General features: G+C 42.2%; 1 long non-coding RNA gene across 1 annotated transcript; it reads right to left on the bottom strand.

Moving 5' to 3' along the window:
• Positions 1–453: 453 nt before the first annotated feature.
• Positions 454–26497, bottom strand: LOC113975861. Its single transcript, XR_003536954.1, has 3 exons — positions 26459–26497; positions 4347–4689; positions 454–516 (listed from the first exon to the last, which is right to left on the bottom strand). It is a non-coding gene; the product is annotated as an uncharacterized LOC113975861 (long non-coding RNA).
• Positions 26498–26905: the final 408 nt, after the last annotated feature.

The raw sequence follows: 26905 nt of genomic DNA, 5'->3' as shown, positions 1-26905 counted from the left end.
CAGAAACAGCATGAGAAACTTTCTTTATTATAATGGCTTTTTTGTTTGTCCCTTTTCTACCTTCTACCTTCCAATGCCTCTCCTTGAAGCTACTTAGATAATATAATCACAGAAATGCCTACTATGCATTTATAATAATGATTAGTCAAAGTAGCTTTGAGAGTTTTGGGCAGTACCATTGTATGTGGGATGTGGTCCTGGGCCAGGACCAGAGGTGTCAGACACAGTCCCATCACAAAATGAGGATTTTCACAAATCCAGCCACCACCCAGTATAAACCTGCAAGTTTTACAGGAGCTGCAGCCAGATAGTTATATACACTCCTCTGGGCCCCAAAAGTTAATTATCAATAGTTTTAGAGGACTACATGAAGGAACATCTCCCTGTATAAAATCACTCAAAAAGTTAAGAAGAAAATTAAGCCCATGGAACTCACCTGAGCTGTGTGTGAGCTGAGCCAAGGGAACTTCACCCTTTCTAAACCAAAGCAAAAAGTGTGGTGGGGAATGGAGGCATCTGTAAATTTAAAACCAGAAAAAGAAGATAAAAACCAAGACAGAGTGTGTCACTAGCTAACTTGATGGAAGCAACAGCAAAATAAATTAATATCTTTTCCTGTTTTATCGCCTGCCAATTATGTCTTTAATTAGAGGACATTCAAAAGAGAGGATCTATTTGTACACTGTGCATCCTTTGGGATACCCATATCAGTGTCAGGTAGTGTGCATGGACTGGTCTGTCGTAGTGTGGAACATATACAAGCTCCTGAAGAACAAAAACCCCTCTGGATTCTTTATTTTTTCCCTGGTATGGCTGTGCTGCCAAAAGGGCATATGAGGATTTTCTCTAAGTTCAGCTCCACACTGGGGCAGTTTTGCAGCAATCCTGCAACTGCAGCTGTGTCAGCAACACTAATTCACTGGGTTCTGATGAAAAACTAAAGTGTTTGAAAAGTGACACATTTTTTTTTTAATTTCTTTTCATTCACATGCTCAAAATGGCAATAAAGGTCCAGGAATATTTTTTTCCTGTTTAAGTAAATGCACTTACAATAAAAGATTTGAAACAAATTTTGCTTACTGCTGTAACAGCTTTATGTTCAAATTACTAAAATATAAGAAATGAGTTGTTGAATAGTGTAGCTTATCCTTCTGCTTTGACTTATTCGCTACTTTTCTGCAGTACTTTGTAAACCTTACAAATAATTCCATAACTCTCTGCAATCATATTTCTACACATGAATTTTGGTTAGAGATCTTGCCTTTTCTGTATACAGGTTTGAGCAGGATGTCTAAAGAATATCTAAAGCACCAACACAAACATATCTGTTTAAAAAGATGGCAAAAATCCCTATAACTTCTTCTGCATCTGTCAGAGCTCCACATTATACAGGGCATCAGTGGCAAGAGCGGGAGGAGAAATACAGGATGCAGAATGTGCTCAGGTTAAGTGAGAAGTGATTAACATGTTTTCTCAGTCAGATTCTGACTGGTTTGAAGCTCTAGTAATCTTCTGGAATTTGATTAATCTCTTTATTTCTAGAGCAGTGGCTGTAAAGATCAGAATTTAGACAGGACTACAAATGATACAAGACTAGCAGGCCTCGAACTCCTCATATCAAGGATAAGCTGCTAACAAGGTATAAATAGGTGCAGCCACACAAGAGGCTGAGAAAGGCTGGAGATACTGAGCAGGGAGCAGCATCACACACCCAGGCTCCAGCAGACTGTGCCATAGCTGTGGGGTGTAGAGGGCTCCCCTTCCCTGGCCAGAGGTTCCCAGCTCTGCACTGGGAAGGGCAGCAGAAAAAAAGAGGAAACATAATAATGGGGAAGTTGAACAGAGGCCTGATTTACCAGGTGATGTTCTGTGCTGTAGACAAGATGGCTGTGCTGTAATTTAGATTAGCCCAGGACATAATTTGCAGGGAAAATCACAGAAGATTGTTCAACCAGCTTCTGGTCCCATATGGTCCATGTCCAGGCCAGCTCTTCCTTCTAGATCCCTGCTTCTCTCCCAGGTGCACATAGAAACATGCAGACAGCAGGGGCTCAGCATCTCTGCCTCCCCTTTATCCTTTGCCTCTCCAGCTGCCAGGGCATCTCCAGTTGCAGCAGATGCACAGAGTAAATGCTAGGCCCAAATAGGGGCAGGCAAAGGGAATGTAGTTTGAATTTTGGACTGGCTTTTTAGCCACATCCTTCCCAGAGACAGTGGAGGTGCCCTCACATCTTCTAATTGCAGACCCAAAACCCCTAACCCCGCCTCCTGGAAGTCAAGTGAAATTAGCTATTCTGTAAAGCTCAAAACCACAGCAATTACACTGAACTCACTTTAAAGTCCCCACTAGGAACTGATGTCTGCAGGAGAATTGCTTGTATTTCACTCTGATTTTCAGGTATTTGTAGAGTACAACAGTAGCAGGCGGAAGGCACAGGTGCTTTGTACCAAAAATACTTTTCACATGAGCTATCCTGTTCAGCTTCCACAGAAATCCCATGTTTAGATAAAGATGTTTTGATAAAGAGGAAAAATGATCTGTTGCAGATAGAGAAACACACTGCTGGAAACCCAGGGAGATGACAGGGACGAGTCTCCAGAGCTGCAGTGCTGTGCCTGGAGCACGACCTCTGCTACACGGATGGGGGAAAGGTTGCTTTCCTTGCCCTGCCTCGAAGCAGCTGATTTGAACACCACCATATCTCTTCATACGGACAAGAAATTAGGTCAAAACTTTCTAGGAAATTTCTGCTGCCTGTTTTAGAACACAGTTCAAAAGATCAAAGGAGACGAATTCTATAGAAACCCGTTTGCAACCGCCTGTGGAAACGAAGCATTAACGGGAAGAAATCTTGTGCCTGAGCACTGCTGAGCTGACATCCAGGGGCTTACCTGGAACAAAACCTCAGCACAGCTCTGCAGCAGCTGAATGGAAGGCAAAGAATGCAAGTAAACTTAAAACAACCCTTACACCAGCGCCCCCCTCCCCCCCCGAAGGACAGAAACACCATTCCTTCCATTGGCATCATGGAATCCTTCCTCTCTGCTCCCAGCTCCACCAGCAACTTGGCTCCAAAGAGCCTCTTCAAGCTTTTACCAACAGTAACAAATCTTCCCCAAGCAGTAGAGTTTTTATTAGTAGTTAGAGAGCTCCTCACTTGTATTCAGTATTAAATGGTTCTTCCTTCTAAAGCACTATTTTGATTAGGTGATCTCTTCCCTGAGAAAAAAACAACACACTTAGGGCCAGAATTTTAAAAAGCTATTAGACTCCTGCTTAATTTAAATGCATAACAGCAGGCAACTCAGCCTAATTCTCTACTTGAGCGCAGAGTCTCTTGATTTATACACACAAGTGGAATAGCTTTTGCAGATGCATATTTTGCCATTTGCTTTATCCTCCTTGTGTTTTAATAACTTACCTTTACTTATGATTTTCTTAATTCAGACTTAAATTAGACAAACAATCATTTGGGACACAGCCTGCATTGACCAACTTCCTCCAGTGGCTTTGAAAATAGAGCTCATTGGACTCCTTTTATCCCAAGTCACCTTGTGGTGTATTGGGGCAGCCCCACACTAGAGAGAGAAATCTGGGTCTTGTTGTGAGTCAGGAGGGCAAGGGAAGAGCCGAGGGTTTAACTTCACACATCAGAAACTCCTTCCAAACATCCAGAGGGAACACTGAATTGCATACTAAGACAGCTTTTACCACTGATAAATCTTCTTGCAATTTCCACACTGATCTCTCCATAGATTCTTTTGATTTATGAGGTCATTTGACTCTTGACAACTGATTGAATTAACTACTCTAGAGGAGCATTTCTGTCCCAGAGCAGGAAAGCGGTTTTAAACTCATTTTTGATAGCTGGAGTTGAAACAAGTGGTTGGATATGCAGTTCATCTCTATACAATGGATAAATTTCAAAACTTTCCAGAGACAACTTTCTATAAAAGATTCAAGAGAGACAAAGAACTTCTTGGTCCATAAATAGTGGTTTTTTGCACAGAGGAGAATATCAGTTTGCAGGATGTAATATCAGATAGCATTTCCTAAGCATACAATTACTGCTGATTGTAATTTATACTGGAATATAGCTTGGCCAGCACCAGTTTCCAAAACATTTCCACCTGATCATGCAATTCTTTCTAAAACGACACCAGAAAATTAAGCTCCTATTGAGAATGAAATTACCTCCTGAGGATATAGAAGGTGTCCCTGCCCATAACAGGGGGGTTGAAATTAGATGATTTTTAAGGTCCTTTCCAATCCAAAGCATTCTATGATTCTGTGATTCTGTGAAATTATGTTATTTCAGTTTTTATTTCATTTGATATTGTATTACCTCTTTTGAGACATCAGTTGTATTCTGTCATGAATATTTTCCATGCAGTTATTTTCTTGACAAACAGTTCTTTGCAATACCACGTTTTTTTCTGACATTGATTCCCTGATTTTTTTTTTCTTGCTTCACAGCTCACTCTCAAGGCCAAAACTCCACAGGCAGGATTTCTATCAATTTTAGCTGGAGTTCTCACCTGATTAGAAGCTGCAGCAAAAAGTCTTATGATCACACCTGGAGCGTGAGGTTTCATCTTCTCCTGACACGTGACTAGCTCCAGATTTGATTTCAGTCCCAAGTGTTCCTTGCCAGTTGGAATTAAAACCCAGTTCATTTTCAAAATTCCCTGTAAAGGAGAAGACGTTAAAATAAAAATAGAGAAAAAAAAAATAACCCCCCCCCATATAAATATTGTGGTAATTTGAAACAGTTTTTTACTTAATTATTTTTCTTGTTTGACCTGACTATATGACACAGCAGTAACAGCATTGCTTTCTAATCACAGCATCTAATCACAGCATAAAAATATTTCTTGGTAATGCATAACAGTTTTTCTGAGCTGAAAATAAAAGTAATGTTCATCTGCCTACAAGGTTTAAAGTAAATAAAAATTAAATACACTATTGGGATTACACCATGTGAGATGATTGCAAATGCTGGCGTGATTTGACATGTAACAGCCCCCAGCCCTGGTATTAGCAGGCTGTGAAATCATATAAAAATGAAAAGAACCCAGGAGTAAAAATAATGAGTTTCAAAAGAAAAATGCACTTTTTGATCATATCTCAAAAAGAAACTTTCTGTTCTGCGTTTTGTCCCACACCACTTTTGGGGCTGTTAAGAAGGAGCCTTTTCACCAGCACTAATTAGTGCTGTGGTTTAACCCGGCTGGCAGCCAAACACCAAAGAACCCTTTTCTCCCCCCACGGGATGGGGAGAGATGTTGAAAAAAGGTAAAATAGTTTTCTGGTTTAACAGGTCAGAAAAGGAGGGAAAAACAATAATAGTGATAAAAGAATATACCAAACAAGTGATGCCCAGTGCAAGTGCTCACCACCCACTGGCTGATGCCCAGCCACCCCCGAGCAGAGGCAGCCACCCCACTGGACAACTCCCCTGCTTTTTGTTCAGCATGATGCCACGTGGTCTGGAATATCCCTTTTGCAGTTGGGGTCAGCTGTCCTGGCTGTGTCCCCTCCCAGATTCTTGAGACCCTCTGCCTCCTGGTGGGATGAGAAGCTGAAAAATCTCTGACTCTGTGCAAGCCCTGCTCAGCAACAACTAAAACATCAGTGGGTTATCAATGTTATTCCCATCCAACATCCAAAACACAGCACTGTACCAGCTACTAGGAAGAAAATGAACTTTATCCCAGAACATTAGTCACTAATAAAACCCTCTGCAGACCAAGCCTAGCCAATGCAAAATCTGGCAGGTAGCTCATCTCTGGCCCTATTGGCTTCTTCATTTTCCCCTCCTGTCAGCTACTGTTCAGTGTCTGTCAGAGCTCAACTGGTGAAGTTTCACAGCAACTCCAACCATGGTTTAGCTCCACCACATGCCCATGTTGTGACCAAACTGGTGACACAACCCCACTGGTGGTTAGAAATCCTGCTGGGGCTGCTGAGATGCTGAGGATCAGGAAACCAGGGTCACTGATGGACACGACACTGTGGGTGAGGACTGGCCCAGAGCTGGTACCTGCTGCAGGCTGGGTGGATCCAGCCCAGTCACTTCCGTCTCTTTTGACAGCCTGCAGTGCATGGGGCATCCCAGAACATGTCTTGGGGCTGCTACACCTCTGCCTGTTCCCTACATAGATGTTCAGCAGGTGAAGATGGGCAGTTGTCAGTCTTTGACTCCCTTTGCAGTCCGTGCTCTTAAAGAATTCAGTCATTTCACTGTGTCACCCTTCACTTACAGACAAGGACCTGTTGGCCTTACAACATGGGAGCCAAGGAACAAGGAAGAGCAATAATGATGGAAACTGCCTCAAATGGAAACAATGTGTTTAATGATCAACAATACCCTGAACTCGCTACAACTGAAAATATGTTTTCCTTCCACTGAATACTCTATTCATTATAATGAACTTCTATTTCAGTGGCTCCCAGGTACTTTCTCCTTGCTGAGACTTTTAGACAAGGTCTGGATTACAACATTCCCATGGAGGTCTTAAGGAGTTACGATCCTATTCCCTGATGCCAGCTTTTGGGATGGATGTAATTTGTCATGAAATGGATTTCTTTCGAGGTATTTCTCCTTGAGGTATTAAAATAGTTTCTCATCTTGCAAAGAACACATACAGAGAATTTTTGCTTCACAGAGTCTTGAAGTGTTTTCCATGGAAATGATTCAAACTTTTTAAATGTGACACAAAAGCCTCTTTTTTCATGGATCTGGATGTAAAACAAGTTAGAAGCTACAGAGACCTGCTGCCTGACATCAGAGGAAGCAATTAGGTCCCATAAGCTAAACTGAACTGGCCATGTCTGTCAGCTGAGGGCATGAGCAGGAGAATACCCAGTAGCTGAAGGAGCTTGTTTGGACACACAATCATTTCCCACCTGCACTGACCAAAGGCTCCAGCACCATGGGAATAAAGGTCCTCTCAGCCTGAACTGCCACATTAACAAGGAGTCAACAGAAAAGAGTCAATCCAGAATATCTCTGCAGGATAAAATGGAAACAGACTCTTTTAAAACCATTGCATTCTCTCTCATGTCAGAAACTCTTCATCAATGTTCTGTAAAAGCACACGAAGTCATTTGGTTTGAAAAGCATCACATTAGTACATTCTGGCTTTCAAACACGAATTTTTCCAAAATGATCATTTTTATGCATGCAGATACTTCAAAGGGAGAGATTAGAAGAAACAACACTTCTTATCCCTCCCCTATTTCATCTATCACCAGGATGGTAATCTTTAATACCAACTGCAACTTCCACTTCAGTCAGCACTGAAGCAAACGAGTATTATCTGCTGAGCAACATCATTATTTCAGCAGCAGCATCTCTGTTTTGTTTGGAAGCTCCTGGTCGAGGCACTGCTTGTGCCTTGAGCCTGGTTAGTGCATTAGCCCTGGCAAGACCACGGCAGGAGTCATATGAGCAAAGGTCCTCAGAAATGGAAATTACTCCATGAGCTTTTAATGCAAATAAGAAGAGGTCAGTCAAAATGAGCACCCACAGGAAACTAACTGGAAGTGAAATATGGAATCAGATGATAAAATATAGCTCATTTTTATACAGTCTGATGCTCACATGCATTTATTTCTAACATCCAAGGACAACAGTATGGAACCATCAGCCTAAGCAGCTGTTTTGCACTTGGCTTCCTGTCTGTAGCGATACCTTTCAAGCACAAAGCTCTCAGGTGGGTAACATGAGTGCTTGAATGGTCAGAACTTCAAAATGTTTAATGTCACAGTCCTATAGGCATCATTGACTGAAGTAACTTGTTAGCCTACAAAACCTGAACACAAGTTAGAGATAAGGCCTTTAGACACAACAACAGATTTTAAATTTGGGGAAGAAAAAACCAAAAGAAAACAACAAACAAACAAACAAACCAAAAATCACCCAAACTCCCAAAAAACCCAAACCCAAACATTGCAAGGATGAGGCCAAACAAGTGCATAGGGTGCTTTACTTCCAGTTTAGGACCCACATGGAGCAGAGAGAAAGATACTTTAAATTAGGACTTTTAATAGGACTAGTTTGTTTTAAAGGTTTACAAGTTTTGCAGTGAACCCTCCCAACAGTGAAGCTGTATTTCTTGGATGGATGGAGGAAACGGGGGCTCCAAGGTGAAAGCACAGGGAGGTACCCAAGCAGCAAACAGCAACACTACAGAGCTGCAGGGCTCCCACCTCCCTCCAAGGACAGCCACATGAAGAGAAAGGACCAGCTGTAATTGTATCAATTTTCCAGAAATTCTGGATATTATTCAAACCTAAATCCAGACCTCTGTTTCACAGCAGACCCACATCTATGTCAGAGCCCAACCTAAGGCATGAAATTCTTTTATATAACCCAAATGCTGTAAGGGAAGGTGCTGCTCAGGCTGTCCCTGCCCTTCCAGTAGCCTCTTCTCCCTGCCTCGTTCCTCCTGGGCAATTAAAAAGAATGACCAGACTGGAGCAATGCTGGGGCATGGAGAGAAGCCACTCCTGCGTCCTGCTAATAAGCCATGAGCCAACTTTCCTGTAGGTGCACATGGAACCGTTAAACAAAGCAAATAAGAGCATCACACTGACAGAGCTCTCCTTTGGAGAGGTCACAAACCACTCGCCTTTCCAGCAGGTGAAAACCATGGCAAGGGAAGGGGGCTCAGCACCTGCAAAAATACTGACTGCTTGTGGTGAAGATATAAGCATTTATTTTCATGAGCCAGATAATTGGGTCCTTGGGAAGCAAACTAACAAGAGGAAGAAAACGTCTAAAATTCAGATTTTCCTTTAAGCCACTCATTTTTTGCCAGCTATCATTTTATATAAGAGCAGTGACTGAGTACAGATGCAATTGTTGTTGTCCTGTCAACCAACCAGCTGTACTTCTTGGGCCCTACTCCTCTCTAAGGGGAATAATTTCCCAGAAATCGTGGTGTCAGAGCAGCAGCACTTTTTACTGTAATCTCTTTTTTTTTCACCTCTTCTTTCTCTCTGCACCCCCTGAAATCTCTGAACACCTAAAAATATGTATGACTTGGCAGATCTACGCTGGGGCTCCTCACACATCAGCAGTCTGCCTAAGGCATTGTGTCTAAAAGCTGAACATCATTATAAGTTATCCAACTAGCTGATAAAATGTTACTTCATTTTTGTTTCCGTGCATTGATTTCCCCCTTGATGTGACAGCCCAGTCTCCCACTCACTCACTGTCAGCTGCTGTTTCACGTTTGATGCTGACATTCAGTCACTCAGTCCTCTCAATACACACCTTCCTCAGCACTAAATGTACACTTGCTGTGGGTTTGGCATGTTGAAATTGCTCAGGAAAACTTTCTTGCTTTGGTTTAAAAATAATCTAAAGTATTTCTTCATTGTTTAAGGAAATCATTTCCCCTTGGGAGAATGGCAACATGCTGCCTTTTATACGCATGCTGCATATTGCAAACAAATACCTAGTACACATTTATATTATATACACACCGGTATTTTATGCCTTTAACATATACAATGCCAAAATCTGCATTGACCACATGCAGTCACTGTGGACCCCTGAGCACCTTTCAGGAATCTGCACTCAGCTGCTTGCCCCAAGTCCCAGTAAGTGCCCAGCTTCACCCTTGATGTGTCTAAAATTCCCCAGCAGAAAAGATGTGCTTTCTTTCCTCAGCTAAACTACCCATTCAGCTCAAGGGATGTGTTTTTGCTGGGATTCAAGCTGGCAAACTTGGAGGCACTGAAAATCACCTGCAGGTAATTGCATCTTAAAAGAAAACCAACATTCATAGACTGAACATAGTGTATTTGTTTGATTTGATGTCTTGATTCTTCGCAGAAAACTGGGAATGTATAAAGCATTGATGTTTTGATTGCCAGGGCTGACTGTTCTCTGCATTGTAAAGTTGGTCTGGTGTGTTAAAGCATCACACCCAGACTTTTGAATGATGATTTTTCTCTTAGCAACTGATGGTCCTTCCTTGAGCTTTTTATCTAAGTAAAGCTTTTGAAATGGTCTTTCTTTCCACACTCCAGTAATCCCAGCCAAATGATTCCCTGAACTGTTAAAGCTATCCTTATTCTTTATATATATATAATATATATACAAGGGTATGGGCATCTGAAGACCAGACTCAGTTTGTCTGCTGAGTTTAATTATCCACCACTGTGAAAGCACCAACATCAAGTGCTGTCTTAAAAAAACCAAAAGAAAACAAAAGCAAACAATATCAACAACCACAAATATTTTAAAGGAGGAGCAGGTGCTTCCACTCCTGTTGCCCATCTTAACATACCTAAAAAGCTGCATTTATATGGATAAACACAGAGTCAGTTTAAGATTGTTCACTCCTTTATATTGCATTTTCTAAACTTTTTGTAACATTCAGAAATCTTTCTTAAGGAAATAAGTAAATTGCACTTTTTCCTGTAAATCTCACAATAAATGCTTTAGGTGAGTTCTGATCACTCTCTGCTCCTTAGGGGCACTTGTCACATCCTAGTGATAACTCCTACACATCCTTTTCAAAATAGTGAAAGAGAAATAGTGTCACGGTGAACAAATAGTAAGTGTGATTAGAAACAATGGTTAAAGTAATTTTAGGGTCGGGAGAGCAACTTACTGAGAGTCAAGTCACAAGTATCATCATTAAACAATGACTTGTCCCTATAACAACACTTTTCAACATCTCTGTCTGAAACCACTGTCAAAATTTTAGAGTGCTTCTTCAAAAACACAGATGAATGTCTAAGACTTTCTCCTAATGGGTTTTTTTGTTGTTTTTTTTAAGGTTCTGGAGTCACTTAGCACTTAAAATGTACTTGCTTAGAAGAAAAAAAAAGGCTAATTTCCCTGGTACAAACCTTTTGGAATTTTTAAGTAAAAGCACACTGTATTGGACAGTTTGGATTTTGCATATGTGAGCGTGTGGTCCCCCATTTGCACGTTCCAAATGATGTGATATGCTCAGCGTTATTCTTGTGTTACCCGTAGTCTGTACCTACAGGTTGTTAAGGGAGAGGAAATGGCAACACTCAGGCAAACAGCCAAAAAGTCAAATGCAATCATGGTAACCTGCTGCTGCTGCCTTTCCCTCCCACAAAAACAAGTGAGGACGAGCACCGAGGTCAGACTGCCAGGACATGGACAAGCTGAGAGCCCTCTGAGAGGTCCTGCAGTCTGGATCTGATATTTACTTTAACCCAATATAGCCTCAACTACGTGGCATTTGGCACGTTAGAAAAATCCCAGGTTTTACAGGATTTTTTACAAGGATATGCTTCCTGTACAGAGGCAGAGGATGAACAAGAGTTCCTGTCACTGCTGCTGGCAACCAAGTCAAGCAAAGGACGTGCTTGACAGCTAAAGAGACTTCTATCATGGCCCTCTCAGCCTAAGGAAAATTAAATTAATGTCTAAAACAAAGAACTGAAGGTCAGATTGCAAAACAGCTGGTATTCCTAATTGTAAACAGATTTTAAGAGAGCTCCATCTATATGGGCTGAGTACTTCTGAGTTTCTGACCACAAAACCAAACACCAAACTTTTTTATAAAACACTCTGATGCCTCAAGCCATGCTACAGCCTATATTAAAACAACTTTTTAATATTTCAAGGCTTTCTCAGTGCCAAGCTATTAAATGCGTAGACTGATTTCCTTAGAGCAAAATCCTTCCCCAAAACCCAGACATAATGTCAGTCAAAATAGTTAATTACTAACCAAAAAATCCCAGTAATTGACTGCATGGATTTTAATTTTATGAGATAGCATTATCCTTGTGAGAACTCTCCAAGCAGAGGCTGGAGAACAATAACTCCCTGAACACAAAAGCAGTTCCCAAATCACAGCAGAGATGGTAAGGTTGAATTTGACCTTGCTTGCTCCAATAAAAAATCAGGTTATGTCCATGAAAATGAGTGAGAAATAGGTAACAAAAGGGGTGACAATGAGAAGAGAAGGGTCTTTTTGAGGGGAATTTGCAAAACGCTACAGTTAAAACTACCTTGAGCCTTTCATCAGAAATGCTCTCTAGGAGGTAAACAGTTTAGCAGACAAAAAGCCACAGTTTAGTGACAAAAAGTGACTACAAAAGCACCTTAAAAGTGGTTATTACATAGAATTCTTGCATATTCTTTCTTCCCTGCCCAGCAATAATTGGTCTCAAATGGGGAACAGTGACAATGCCAGACCTCCACACCGGGTGACAGATATTCCCACAAAGAACAGCAGTGCCCATTGTCAACATTTTATCTCAAGTTTCACACCTCGACTTTTTTCTAGAGGCCCTGCATTTATGTAAGAATCACCAAGAGTATGTTTGAAAACTATTATTAAGGCTCAGAGCTCTAAAGTGTAACACAGAATAAAACCTGCATTGCCAATGCTCAAAGCCTGAAGACGACTTAAGGCCCCACCAGCTCCTTGCTGCAGAGTCTGCCAACAGCAACTCCTCCACACACAAGGTTCCCACTCACGGGCACAGTCCTGCTCTGTGCTCTGGCATCCAGCCTAAAGTCAGCTCTGAAAGGGGGGGAGGACCTGGGAGAGCAAAGCTGGGATGTGTGTGCCGTGTCCATCGCCTACGGCATCAGCGTCGGCCGTCCGTGATGCTGCTCCTCCAAGAGTCTGGCTGAAAGGCATCCCAAAGCTGAGAGGAAACTCCACACTGGAGCTAAACAAAGTCTGTTATGTGAAAATTCAGAAGTGTTACAGACAAACCCTGGCACTCCCAAATGGATCAGGGTGGGTCTCGCTGCAGGGTAGGGAGTGGTGTTGGACAGTCCAGCTTCAGCTGGTGGGTGCTCTCAGGCAGATTTTCTCCTACTACAGGACTCATTTTCAGATACACCTGTGCATTGCATCCAGTGTCACCATCCTTTTCTCACAGAAGTGTTTGAAGATGAGTGGGTTTGCCCAGGTGTCCATAAAGTAAGCTAAGGAGACTTCTAATAACTGCCCCTGAAAGTTCCCTGTAGGGACCTTACCCAGAGACTGGCCAAGCTCAAGCAGCAATTAGTAGAACCAGCCTGGTATCTTTAGATTTTTGCCAGTCCCAGCAACATGTCACTTCAAAAGTGAGAGGTTGTTTATCCCCTCTTGGTTATGCTGTCTGGTTCAGCACGGGTTTTGATTGTTTTCTTAACAATTTGACATACAACCACGAGTTAAAAATAGCAAACAGTGCATGCATCTTTCCTAGCAAAAACTGCACACATGGAACATTTGAATCCTATGCAGTGATATGCCAAGTGCACACCCTGTCCTCTGCTGGAGTATGACTAATTTTGCCTGCTTTGTTGGTTTTTTTTCCTTTTATTGAAAACGAATTACTAAAGCACACCAAAGTTTTACTACATAGATGTTCCTTCTCTGTATGCAGTACAGCACACCCCAAACCCATGGACAGAAGGCTCAATAGATAACTTACTGTACTGCCTGCACCGAGTAGAAAGCTTAGGATGTATTTTAGGTCTGAAAGTTTGTTTCTGGAAATTTTAATGAAGTCTTTACCTACAGATAGTAAACAACCAATGTTTATTATTTATTATCAGTAGTGATGTGACTGACACGTAGAGATGTTCTCTGAACTGGACAGTTTCTCCAGCTGGAAGCTCACAGCAATAGAATTTATATTTATGCTACATGTCAGCAGCAACTGAAATGATGTGGGACTAACAAGTGGCAGGTTTAACTGCAGCTCAGTTACCTCATTAAAACAACTGTTAATTTAAACTGGAAGGAGAATCCATTGTTTTGACTGCCCATCAGAAGTGCTCTCCACAACAGGGAAGAAGCAGCAGTTCTGCTCATCAGCTCACAAGTTCATTTGAATGAAGCACAGGAGAAAACTAACAGGAGGAAATGCAGAGAAGATCCTGTTTAGAGCTGGTATGGCAACTGGATTCCATCAGGAAAAGACTGACCTGAATATTTTAAACTCCCAAGAAAATTTTAAGCAAAAGCAGAACATTTCGAACAAATCATTTTGAAATTACGTTCGTAGATCTTGAAGCTCTCACTGCCAATCCTGGTGGCTTTATGGTTCTGTATCTAGTGTCCCTATTCTCCTTTATGACCAAGCTGTATATTTTAGGTAATAAAGCAGGTAATAGTTCCTCTCTGTTGGCCACTGCAGAGTATTCAGAGAACTCCACATAACAGTTTACCACAGTACAATTTGGATGTGGACACTTGCTCAGACAAGAGACTGAAGGCAGAGAGACACCCCACTGATGTGTCAGAGTTTCTGTCTTCTGCTTTGGCAGCATATCCAAATAAAAAGTTTTCAAGTTTTTGATGAAAACAACATGCTTAGAAAAAGGATGAGGAAAAATCCCAAATGAAATCCCACAAAAACTGTTTAAGACCACTGCAAACATGCAGCAAAGGACATTTTTTGACCAGAAAATCTCAAAACACCAGTATCCACCACAAAACCCCTAAAACCTACTGTGTGATCTGCTGAAATTGGAACATAGAAAAAAATCCTTCTCATTTTCCTCACATATGCATAGAGTTCATGTTGACAGGCACTGCCTAAGACCACACTGCAGTAGGACCAGGAATCTACAGCTCTGGGGTGACCACTGATCATGGATCAGGGATCTCTTCCTATGTTTTCCACACGCTGCAAAAACCCCAGGCTCTAAAGTGGAGGCAGAGATCTCACAGAGACAAGCTCCACTCACTACCCAGCCACGATTTATTCCCAAATTCATCCTTGATGTTCAGCAAAGGAGCAAAAATCCCATGGAGGAAATAGCAGTGATTGTAGAACAAGGCTACCAGAGGATAATCTCCATGTGCCAGCTCAGTGTAATTTAGGAAGTAAAAAGACATAGTTTTTCATGTCACTGTCCATACACACAACTACATTCAGTTAAATTTAAGTACATGTGAGTTGAGGGCTCCAACCCTTCTCAAGCACTACAGAGGTTGCAGGAGAAAGACTGAGTGACTCAATTACCCAAAGGCAGTTCTTGGCAGGGCTGAGCCTCCAATCAGAGGGATTAGACAGGTAGGAGGAAAGTGGTGTAGCAAGGAAAAACAAAATGAAAGGAAACGGAGATGAAACAAGATTCTCCTATTGATTTGCACTGAAGATGAATTACTTACTTATCACTGCAGTTGTAAATGAAAGCTGCGCCAAAGGGGTGTAGCTTCTAAAGGAAAACAAATTAAATACATTTTCTTGCTTGCTTTGTGTGGAGAACGTGCCTGACTTCAGAAGGCTACTGCAGAAAAAGCTGAAAAACAAATAAAAAAAATAAATGTGTCCTGCACAGAACACATTTGAGTGTATGACTACATTACACTCCAATACACAGGAGAGTGTAAGACATTAGCAGACCTACAGCCAGAGTCATGCACTGCTCACACCTCAGGCAACAGCAGTTTTTCCACACACAAGGAGGATTTCCAGTAGCAACCAGCAATGTTGGCACCTCAAAGTCCAGTCTGTTGGCAGGTGCTGAACCTCCTCCTTACACAGAACACCTGCCCTGGGGAGCTGCCAGTCTCACACCCAGAGCTGAGCCACGGGTGCACGATGCTGACCCTGATCTCTGAAACCATGGGCAGGCTCTGCTGTGGGTGAGCAGAGGAGAGACCAAAGGGAGAACAACTTCTGCAGCATCCACAGGGCCAGTGCCAGGGGAAGATTCCCACCTCTCACCTGCTGTTCACACCAGTGCTGCACCACAGCCCCAGCACTGCTGCTCTGTTCTGGCATTGCTCCTGCACAACTTTAAGTAAGTGAAGCCAGATATTTTAGTGATTTCGACTCATAAAACACACTGTACTCTCACAAATGATCTGAGAACTATGTTGGCTTTGGTGCTGATCAGCCCTCCCGTGGCAGAGCGAAAGCCCAGCTGATGTGGTATGCAAGGAGACCTCTCTGCAGGAGAAAAGAAGTTTCTAACCCAGAACTGCAAGATAATGGACTTCAAAGCTGTGGGGTTTATGCATGGAAAACCTGTCACTGGTGCAGGACTGAAACCTGCTTATCTTGGCCTTTCACATGGTGTAATTTGACAGGGCCCGTGGCACATCTAAAGGGAAGGAGATGGAAATGCATCTAACTGCATTGAATTTATTTACTTATTTATTTTTAAATAGTGGCAGAAGTCACTCTCTTCAGCTCATGAGCAGCCCCCGTAGAAGTGGATTAGCACACGGGCCACAGCAGGTGGATAGAAAGTAAAATCCTTTCCGAGGTTTACCCACACTGGTCAGAAATACATTTGTAAGGTGAAGAAATCATTATACTCCTGGGAGTCCTTGGGTAGGAAATGAGTTTATCATTTGCTAGCAAATGATTTTGACCTTTCTAGCAAAGGTTAGAGGACAAAGATATATTAACTGGAGTAATTTAAGTCAAGTGTAAAGTAACTACGAGTTACGTGGCCTTGGGGAAGAGTCTGAAGTCTTTGTTGCTGGAGATGTTTCAGCATTTGGTGGCGTTTACTATTTTAAGAACAAAATTATCATCGTAAATTTCCCGGATGGGACTGTGATTATTTAAATCTCTGAATAAAGTTTATTGCCCACTTCATCTGTCTCTTGATACCTGTACCACAACACTGACCCAGGCTGCCAGGGTTGTGTTGTCAGCTCTAAGGCAGGTCATCTTGGTGACCACAGAGGCAGCACTTATACCCCACTATGGCTGAGATGAGAACTTGGTTAATTTGACTGTTAATTTCATTAATTAATTTTTGTTAGGTTTTTTTTTCAGATGCTTCTGATTTTTAGCAAAAAAAAAAACCAACCAAAACAGTCTCACTACAAACCTTTCCCAAGACCTAAGTTCCTCGTTTTTGTGTTTCCTTGTGCTCCCAAATAATTCTAGGTGCATTAGGGAACATGCAACCAGATTTTACCTGACTTCTCCAATAGTTAAGGTCTGGGCAGATCAGAAGCTATTATTACCCAAACAATTAAGAATTTGCTTCCTAATTTTTTCATTTTGCTACGATATAAGACCAAACCTTAGGATTGAAAGAGACTTTACTGTAATACTCAGGATAAAAGCTTGCTGAAGCACCACCTTAAACAGTATATCATTGCTTTTATAAGTCTCAATTGGAAAGCAAAAATTCCTGTTGTGCTCAGATGCCTTGAATTTTACTAATTCTCTACATGCTACCCAGATTACTGCTCCTGATGTCAGGGATGTTGGATGAAGATGTGTGGGCCTCTGCTCTCTCTCTGCAATATAATGAGAACCAGTTTATCTCTTATCAGTTTCTAGAAGAGCTCAGCTATCTAAGGTTACCCACAACGTGCTCTATTTTCTGCTGCTAAATTAATATTTAGGGAAAAAAATTAACATATTTTTTTCAATGTAAATTACTGAAAAAACAAGCAGTTGGGAAGTCAGCCCAGTATAAAACACTGATGTTTGAAGACAATGCACAGAACAGCTAAACATTCAGTCCTGTTAACATGTATTTACAGAGTTATCTAGAAATAGGAAAAGCAGAAAGAGAAGCTTGGGAATATGATGACTCAACTCTTATCCAAAATATCAGCTAGCCAAGCCGGGGACAGACATTTCTTCCTAATGCTGAGAAAAGGCATCCCAGGGAAGGAGACTGTGTGTTGATACTTTAAAAGGGGCCTGAGTTCTCCCATAGTTTTCAGCTGAATGATTTATTTTCAGGCTAGACTCCCAGAATGGAGGAGGACGGTAACAGCCTTCTACCCAACATAATAAGGACATTTTACACAGAATATGGAAAAACCATTAATTTCCTGCCCTGTTTCACAACAGGGATTTAAAACAAGTCTTCCCTTTCCCAGGAAGTGCTTTCACTCTGGACCAGGAGCGTGTCCCAAGGCTGTGCTGTGCAAGCCACCGAGCACATCCCCTTCATGAACATGAAATGTCTCTAGAGAAGCCCCAAGAAGTGAGTCTTTTTGGGCAGCCCAGGGAAGCAGAAAAGCAAACTTCAGAGCTTCCCTGTTTGTAACAGAGACTTATAGTGGCTGAGCTGGCAGTGAAAAGAAAGTCTCCCCGGCCTGATTAGAGCACCTACTTAACAGGCAGGACACCGAGGTGCCAGTTCTGCCCTCGTGAATTTTCAAGCTCTTTAGACAAACTGAAGGAGTACTAATAAAAGACTGAGAACAGCCCTACAGACTCTACCATGGTGGCCTGAACATGGGCTGCTGAGGTCCTTTTAGGTAGGATTTTGTTATATATTCAGCAAAGTCCACCACCCCAAAATGCAGAGCCAGAGGAAGAGGAGTGTCTTCATTGCTCCCCACCTCTCTCCCTCCCATTTCTGTATAAATCCAGCTTTTTATTTCCTTTGCTTCTCTGATGTTAAAAATCTGTTAAAAAATACGTCAAGGATTTGATCCAAATTAATTTCTGCTTTGCTTTTCATCTTAACGAAAAGAAGTATTTGTTAAAATCCAGACAAAACTGACTTTTTCTTTCCAGCTATAGAAAAGGTTCACACAGCACTAACTCAGACTTCCTGAGGCTACAGACAAGAAAGATAAAAAGAAAAATGCTTTAATAATTATAACAATATTTACAGTTTAAAACTACTTTTCGATCTCGGTGTTTTACATGTTTTGTCTCAGAGGGAAACTGAGGCACCATTCACTGACTCACACTGAAGCCCACAGAACATAACCAGGAGTCAAACACTGGAGATCACACTGCCTTTAACACCATTTGTCAGTGCTCAAAGAATTTTCTGTAGTCAAATATGAGTTGAAGCACAAACTACATTTCATAAGATACTATCATCACTCTTTTGACAGTTTACAGAGTGAAAACATCTGTTTTTTTCTGTAACAAAGTAACTTTTCCTCAATAATAGGCATTAAACCACAGTTTTAGTCTAAAGAAAACTCCAACTTGTATTCAGCGAAATACCAAATGAGAAAATAAAGAGTTTTCAAGAACTGTATCAAGCTCTTGCCACACATTTCTCCTTTCTGGGTTACTTCAGCATTCAGCACTTTCTAGTGGCCCTTACTGTTCCTCTAATCATCTGAAACTTGAGGTCAGATGCTCCACTGAAAGAGTGGGCCCTGATGCTCCCAAGACCCCAATTTTCACTTTTTTGAAAGTATTATGAATGGGGGGGGAAAAAAAAAATCACATCTCTTCCCTGCGATCTGTGCAGCAGCTACAATAATCACATCCACTTCAGCAGTTGCCTCCAATGGCTTTCACCTTCTCTCAGAAACCACGAGCCTTTACCTATCTAGATGTTCATAGAATTGTAGAATTGGTTTGGTTTGGAAGGAACCTTAAAGATCATTAAGTTTCAACCCTCTGCCATGGCAGGGACACCTTCCACTAGACAAGGTTGGTCAGGGCCCCATCCAGCCTGGCCTTGGAGAGTTCCAGGGATGGGGCAGCCACAGCCTCTCTGGGCAACCTGTGCCAGGGCCTCACCACCCTCACAGGCAAGGAATTCTTCCTAATATCTAATCTAAACCTGCCCTCTGTCAGTTTGAAGCCGTTCCCCCTTGTCCTGTCAAAAGTAAGTGCTTTGGAGCCATGAGCAGCTCTCTTGCCCCCGGCAGGATGGACATCACAAAGAACGACAAAACACAGAGACTGAGATCATTTTTTTAAAGACAGAAGGAAGACAGGAGTCATGTAGTTCAGCTACAGCACAAAGATCACAAAACTAACAACCTGCCAGGAATTAGGAATGCTGTACTCTAGCTGGCAACATACCTTCCTTCCCTCCAAAGCAAGGGCCTCTTTCTGACTACCCCTCACTTCTCAACAGCCACCGGGATGCAAAACCAGGATTCGCTTTCTGGCTTGGTCACGACCCTGAAACTTACCGGCAATTCCTGCAGCTCACGATCCAAAGGAGCTGAGCTGCCCTCTCCTGGGAGCAGTGCAGGCAGCAGGGCAGCCTCCCACAGCCAAGCGCGTCATTAGCAGGTAGGGAGAGCCCGTGGAATGGGAAATGAATGCATCAGGCAGCCTCCTCCAGATGGACTGCCCAGCTTCTCCATTCACAGTTTCACTAAAACTGGACTTCGTGGTTAGGATTCAACTTATGCAGCGTTTCTTCTGCAGGCTTCAGGAATGGTCATTTGGCATCAATTTCGTTGCAGGTTTTCGCAGGCAGGGACCCACATGGATTGTGAGATTTAATCAATAGGGCAAAGATTAAGCGAATGCTGTGTCAGAACAGGAGCTTACAGGGGATTTTAACGGGACTGACATAACATAGCCTGAACAGGTACCTGGTGCTGGACATGGCAGAAGCATGTTTGCACTTAGGATCTTCCCAGATCTCCTGTTTATTTACTAGAAACAAAAGGGCTCTCAGCTCTATGAGTGACGAAGGGAAGTAAATCAGCCTGCAGCTGTAACCCAAAGCACAGTTTGAGCTCATTGAAAACGAAAAGAGTTTTCATTGTTACATGGTTTTATTATACCTTGAGGCAAAGGACTTGGAGCTGGGGGACAGATTACTGACAATATCATACAACTTTTAGCAGTATCAACCTGCCCTTCCAGGTCCCTACTCCCCATTTGGGAGACACTAGTGTAGACAAAAGTGAGGAGTTAGCTTACAAAGGCTGCAGGAGATATATAGATATATCTGTATTTAAAAAAATATTTTCTTGGGGGGTTTTTGGAATATACACATGACAGATTTGAAGTAGTTTTAGTGGTAAAAAGCTGGAATTTCCAGGAACATTTCTCCACTGAGTTGTTGACAGAAATCACAAGGTGGGTGATTTCTGCAATTTAAAGAGTGGGAAATCACAGTCAGCATGCTAAGTAGGATGAGTTCTAGGAGAAAACATCTAAAGCAAAGTCCACTAGGAATGAGATGAGTATATGCTCTTCAGAATAAAAAAAAATATTTAAATTGCCTATTCATACTTTTGTTTCTTTGGGAGATTTTTTGTTTTGTTTTAAAAGAAAGTTACATTTCTCTAATAACTACTTCTTCTGCAGGCACTTGGGATAAGGACTATCAGGTGAGTCACTTCATGAATATTCCTGCCTCCATATGGCATGTACAGGAAATCCATTAGAATTAATATTTCTTTACATGGTTATTTATTTGAGTAAGCCTTCCCTTCAAAGTGCTGCTGCTGTTCTCTTAACTTAATAATTCTCATAAATAACTCTTTTCTTCAGTGTTCTATAAGCAAGGAACATAAAGACTATGGTAAGATCCATTACTCTGGCTCATTCCAAAGAAAACACCACATCTTAAGAATGTTTCTCCCAACAACAAATGTCTCTCTACATTTTAGAAGCTGCAGATGCCATTTTTAAGTAAGGGGGGAAAAAAATTTCAGCCATCACTTGCAATTATTAAAAATTCATTTGTTTCTGACTGCTTATTGCTCACATAAATTTGGGATATTCTACCATTCATTTCCTGACTAACCATAGCTGCTTCCAGACTTCCAGTCTGCCTGGGGTCTTTGACAGGGCTCCTGATGAGAGACACACATAATTGGTGAGTATTTTGCATGGAACTGGATAAATTACTAGATCCTCACTTAAATTCAAGCCGAAATCATTCTGCTGAGTACAACTCAGCTAAGAAAATTGCTCAGGATCTCCAGAGCTTCCCATGCACAATTTTCCCATTTTCATTTGATTCTATTTGAATTATTAATTTTTCTGAAGAGAGATCAGGTGTTTTCTTGTGGTTTGTTCATAATCACGTTCACTAAAGGCTTTAGATAAATGGGCTGGTTTGGAAAAATGTTGTTATGCCCTACTCTTCATATTTAGTATCGTTTTTCTGAAGGACTACCTGTAAGCCCTGGGAGGGAGCCAAATGAACATCACATGGAGAGCCTGATCTCCCTTCCAGGACCAGCAGCTCTGCCAGACACAGGTCACGCTCCCAGGAGCAAAGGACCACAGCAATTTCTGACCTTTTCCTTTAATATTCTCTTTTCTCCCTCTTCTCCTCCTGAGTTTGGCATCCTCCCTTAAGGGGCTGGTATAGCCCACAACTGGACTCTCAAGGAGGGGAAGGGATAGACAAAAAGGCACAGAGCTGGCAGCATAAGCAGAAATGGCAGAAGAACCTGAAGATCACAAAGCCTTAAAGAAAACAGGATCATATCCTTCCTGCCACTGGCAGATGGGATGCAGTGCTGCTTACAGGAGAGAGAGGGAAGGAGAACCAGAATAATCCAGTTACTCTCTGTGGACTTGAGGAAAGCAGATAAACCTGACTGTCTCCTCTTCGTCTTGCCCAAAACAGACTCAGTGGCTAGGAAGCCTTTCAAGGAGCAAAGCACCAGCAGCAGTTGGTGCCATCTGTCCCACTCTCATTCTTTCTCACTCAAACAATTTATGTCCCAGTTAGTGAGAAAAGTAAAAAAAAAAAACCAACAACAAAAAAACAACCTGCAGTTGGCTAATAGCCAGGGAGCAGGAGAACAGGAGGCAAGGAGACAGAAGGCTACTTTTAGCTGAATAATATAAAATAAAAATAATATTAATAACAGTCATTTTTAAACATGTGATTGCTAAATGACGCCTTCTCTCTACGGCCTACTCTTTTGCCCCTGTGTCTGAAGATGAGTGATTAGGCAGAAAATCAAACCATATTATGGTTTTACCAGTAATATTGCTTCTTCAGTGTGAGAAGGTATTGAGGCTGGAGCAGGACCACAGCCCCACTACACTCCTCTTGCAGCTTTTCTGCTCTGCACTGCAAGGAATGTAGCTTCAGAAATGATTTCCCGAACATCTCTTGTGGCCCACACCTGTGTGTGCAGGCTGAGAAAAACAAAGGGATTCACTTGTGAATGATGAGGACGGAACGACAGAAAGTATTTGGCACAGTTTAAATTAGTTTTATTTTGGGGCCATTCAGAATTTAGACCTTGGATGAATACTTCATTGAGGCAAATAAAGAATTTGCTGGTACAATGAGGAATAATCTCCTACCTCAACAACTGAAACAGGGTTTGATTTTATTTTCCCAATGGTGCAACGAGTAATATTCTTTCTAGATCCGTGTTTCCACCGACACTTACTGTGCTATCACTGTGCTTGACACGCTCATGTTGCAGACATTTTGCATAGGTTGCTGTAGGAGAAGAGCTCAGAAGAACCAAGGATGCCACCACACTGCTATTGTACTTCCCAAACTGGCCCATCCAAGCACTGAACCGGGAAATACCATTTGATAGAGGGTATGTGTCAAGATAAGGATAAGAGAGAAAGGAGATTCCCAGGGTTGAGGGAGGAAGGAGAGAGAAGGGCATCCCTTTCTGTGCCATACACTTCCTAAAAGCAATGCCTGAGAACACTAAAAGAAGCAATGGTGGGCACATGCTCCTTTGCAAGTGGAAGTAATAAAAAAAAGGACTAAACCAGCAGTTTCCATTCAGTGAGGAAGGAAAAGATCATTAGACCCACTGAAGGGATTAAACACACCAAGTCAGCGCAGTTCCTGAAACAGCTCCACAACAGGAATTTATTCCAGAGATTAAACTCAGTTTCTGGTTTTAATTTTCAAACAGCGACACAAACACCCTTTATCCACCCTCTGGGTATCCCTTCTCCAGAGACAAACTGGAGAAAAAACAACATTCAGCAAAAGCCATTGCATGCACTCACGCTGCTTGCACTTGGTTGTTACACACTGACTTTCTAGATCTTAAGCCTACGTAATCATTTCAGCTTTGTGGGGTTTCAAAGTTGATTTGCGTTTAAGAATTCCAGTTTGTTCCCAGTGTGACACGTTTAATGTACCTTCTAGACATGAATTGAAGCTGGAAGAGCCACTTCCATTAGTTCTTGCTCTGAATAAGACCAGAGGCCACTGTGCTGGAGCACAGCCTGAGCCTTGCTGCCCTTCCAACACCACTTCCCAAACACACACTGATCATTTGGACTTGTGTGGGTACTGATTATTTTGCAAAAGAAATGAAACTTCTCCCACAGCTTTATCCTTCCCATTCAGTACAAGAACTACACCTATTTTTGAATAGACCTCCAGTATTTGGCCTTTGGCACAACCATTTTCCTCAGGCCAAGAATTGACATTCAGTTTATACAGGGTGACAGCATAAGGAAGAGCCATTGAACACTACAGAGACGCCCACAGCTGTCCTGAGGTTACTCCTGTGCTGCTCTAGTATATGTGGAGCACGACTGAAACAATAAGGGGATGTTGCACACAAGTTTTTCAATTCTCTGTTGGTCACACCATAAAACTCCTGAGGTCTCTGCACCAGGGTAAGACAGCGACAAGTCTCAGGACCCTTCATATTTGCTATTCCACACTCTTCCCCCCAGACATCCACGGCAAGTCTCAGTCAAAAGCAGCTCTGACACTTTCCAATAGAGGAGGAACATAATGCAGACCCTCCTCTCATCACAAGCTTGGCTTAACCCAGCAGTTTGGCATTCCCAGCAGCTTTCCTTCACTTGGGGATGCTCTGCTCCCTGTGTCCTGCTCAGAGATGCAGCACTCAGCATTTTTACTAGTACCCACAGAGACAGGATCTGTGTTACCTTTGGGGAAGTCCTGAGCATAAACACTTCCCGTTCTTCCTCCTCCCCTCAAGTACAACTGTTCAGAGTTCAGCAGCAAAGGCAGGGGAGAAGGAGGCTGGTGTAGGGCTCATGAAATAATAACCATCAGTTGCTAGAACCAACCACATCTTACTGCCAAGCACTGAAACACACGAATAATAATAAGCATAGAGACATTCCCTGTTCCATCTGTATTGCAAGCACTGGAGTGTGAAAGCTTCAGGTCTGCTTTGAAAGAGTCCTCTGGCAAAAAGAAGTGACCCAATCTAAGATAGTTCTATTCAACAGTGACGAAGCAGTGAAAAGACAACATTTTCCTTTCTGCTGTCATTTTGAAGTCTGTTTACTTGCAACCCTAAAAGGAAGTGAATTACCTCCAGGAAAGGAAAGAAAAAAAAAAAAGCATGACTGCCTGGTCTCCATAGAACACCTCAATACCAATAAATGTTCCTCTTACAGAAACGAGTATTAGAGGCCTTGGATGGCATCTTTCATTCTGTGAATTGCCCAATTACTTCAGAAAGATGTTGTGGCATTGTTGAATGCTGATAGAAACCCATTGATCGGTTCACAGACTCACCCATACACAAAGGATGGAAAACACTCCTGGCTCTGAGTTTCTATAATGTGCCTCATTGATTCTCTGAAATGCCAAACTCTGCCCTTATTTACACACATGCTGTGCTGCAAAGCCCACATACATAGAAAATGCCCTGCCCAATTTTTTCCTTCTTACTGAAACATTTTGTATGAAAGATTAAATCAGCTGTAAGTAACAGACATGGATTTTTGCTTATGTTTACAGTGAAGTTTTACCCAGAGAGAACTAAATGTGGATTTGTACGCTGCTGTGACTTTTCAGCTCAGACTAGCATACATTTAATAAGGTTGTTCAGACCTGTCTTAAGAATGTTGGGACTCCATGTGGTTTATTGATTGGTTTGTCTGCCCAGGGCTCCAGAGCTCTCCCTTCACCTGCAGAGTTTGTCCATACAGGACATACAGGAATTAGCGATCCCTGTGTTCCCAGATGTGCAGTGTACAATCCCTGTGCTCACATACATACACACACACACACAGAATTTATTTGAGCTTACACAAAAGCCACTTTTCCTGTAAAAGCCCCGGGTAATAGGAGTCAGAAAAACACTCAGTTGCCACAAAAAACTTATCACTCACTTTTAGGGCTCTTTCAAGCCACTTTAATGCCTTACAAAGCTTATTGTACCTCACACTGCAGCTGATCAGTAGGATTTCAAGGTCTGGTTTTGGTCTTTTCACTGAGGCACTTGCTAGTCAGAAAGATTTTGTTCTCTAGCACATGGTTGTTCTCTTCACACTCAAATATAAGTTTTCACTGATATTGCTTCAATCTCAAAGCATGAATTTTTTGCCAACACAGTTCTGCTGGTACTGTTTACCAGTTCCCTGCTACTGTCTGTCTTATGAGCAAGACTACTCAGGGCTAGTAAAGAGCTGACTTTTTCTAAGAACTTCACTTATTTAACCATTATTCTGAAACAGAATAATGTCTTTTCATCTATAATAGACATAAAATAATTGTGTTCATCAGGCTCGGTAAGACACTTCTCTGAAAAACCACAGGAAGCAGATCTGACTAGGAATGTATCATTTTCCATGGCTGGCTTTGGAATAGATCAAGATTTGCCCCATAGTAATTTTCATCAAATTAATAGGTATCACAGCCTGCACAGTACCACCCTGAGCAGAAAGTTGCCCAATGGGCCACATTTGCTTTCATTACATCTGCAACAGACTGTGCAGAAAGTAAGGCAGGAAGCAGACACGACATCCTAATGGTTTTATTCCAGTGTTTCCATGGGCTCTCAGCAAAACAAAGAGAACTCTGCAACACAGAGCAGGTGCTGCTCTCTACAGGGTAAATAGTGTGATTCCTCCTACCTTCTTCTGAGGTGGAGGGTGATCCCCAGACTGACAGGTCTGTATAGCTGTCCTGGGACAGGGAGGTCACTTGCTCCAGTTCTCTGCAGAGTTCAGACACTTCTGGGTGTTGCCTTTGCATCTCCTTTTTCCAAGCACACAGTGCTCAGTGTCTCCCATAGGACTGTTAGCAACCCACAAACTTCCAGAAGGCAGGAGTGGAGGTCACCAGCTCTCCTGAGCAACTGAAAGGAGAAAGATAATCAGCAGCAACTGGGTAATCATAGAATCACAGAATGGTTTGGGTTGGAAGGAACATTAAAGCTCATCTCGTTCCAACCCCCTGCCCTGGGCAGGGACACCTTCCACTATCCCAGGGTGCTCCAAGCCCCATCCAACCTGGCCTGGAACACTTCAGGGATGGGGCAGCCACAGCTTCTCTGGGCAACCTGTTCCAGGGTCTCACCA

Source organism: Neopelma chrysocephalum, unplaced genomic scaffold, assembly GCF_003984885.1.
Source record: "Neopelma chrysocephalum unplaced genomic scaffold, ASM398488v2 Primary Assembly neopelma1_147, whole genome shotgun sequence".
In the NCBI taxonomy this organism is placed as follows: Eukaryota; Metazoa; Chordata; class Aves; order Passeriformes; family Pipridae; genus Neopelma; species Neopelma chrysocephalum.
Note: the sequence above shows the minus strand (reverse complement) of the source record. Positions and strands in the feature narration are given on the sequence as shown.